Raw genomic sequence first — 1,039 nt, 5'->3', positions numbered from 1 at the left:
ACCACTTGACACTATGCGGTTTTAATTATAGGAATTGAATGCCTTTCAAGGGGGATCATTCTTTGTCCCCTAAGCTGGAAGAGAACGCTTCAGCAAGAACTTAAAAATCATGGCTGTCAGGACAACGTCGGTCCCTGATTTTTATCAGGTAAGACCGTGTTTTTGTCTCACACTTAGCTGTGATCTGATGGATTATCCTAATTAATAGGTTCATGAGTCTTCGCCTTTGTAATTTATTTTAGCCTCAATTGGAGGAGTTTAGTTGAATCGACTGTAAAAGACCACATTGATTTTGCCTCAATCACGACTTGAAGAACAACGTGGGTCCCTGACTCTCATCAGGTAAGACCTTAATTCTTGTCATGGCTCTAAGAGAGGAATCGTTACTTTGACTGGGTAGATTAATCCTCCCCCATTCCCTTTAGGCACCCGCCATCCTCGATTGAAAGAGGTTCCCCTGAGGGATTCCATACCGTAATTTGGGTGAGTAATTCACCTTTACGGTGTTGCCATTTGGCCACCACACACTTTAGAGCTGGAACACACACCCTGACAAACTCAATTTATTTTCAGGCTGTCTACAACTACCCCCTAGCCTTGAAGAAGATCCTCCATGACATAATTTAATGAGGCTGTCGTCAGGGTCGAAATGTCTGCGTTATATGTTGGCTCAGCCACATCAAGTCTCATGGTTAAGAATGATGAGCACTTTGGCCTTCTACCTTAGACATTGATTTAATTTGTTCTGACCTCTTTTCCCTCAACCATTTTTCCCTTAATTGTAAATTTAGTGTGCTAACTAAACAATCGTTGTACCTTAGGACTACACTTTTACAAAGCATCAACCTGACCTATAGGATTCAGAGGCTACTCAACCCTCATCCAAGGTAACTTTTCTTGTCCTTTGATTTTATCACCAGGCACTTCCTAGAATGTTTAATATTATGACTAAGCAAATTCTTCGTTGATTCGCAGGTTCATCAATCTCTTGCTTTTCTTTGAAACGTTGTCAAAATTGCGCACATCACATCCTAACCAG

The 1,039-nt window shown here is 41.3% G+C and overlaps 1 long non-coding RNA gene across 1 annotated transcript; it reads left to right on the top strand.

The window, feature by feature from the left end:
- Positions 1–232: 232 nt before the first annotated feature.
- Positions 233–678, top strand: LOC144820029 (uncharacterized). Its single transcript, XR_013607678.1, has 3 exons — positions 233–342; positions 426–483; positions 574–678. It is a non-coding gene; the product is annotated as an uncharacterized LOC144820029 (long non-coding RNA).
- Positions 679–1,039: the final 361 nt, after the last annotated feature.

The sequence above is a fragment of the Lissotriton helveticus genome, chromosome 2_1 (assembly GCF_964261635.1).
Source record: "Lissotriton helveticus chromosome 2_1, aLisHel1.1, whole genome shotgun sequence".
NCBI lineage: Eukaryota > Metazoa > Chordata > Amphibia > Caudata > Salamandridae > Lissotriton > Lissotriton helveticus.
The sequence above is the reverse complement of the archived record's forward strand: the minus strand, read 5'-3'. Positions and strand labels throughout refer to the sequence as shown.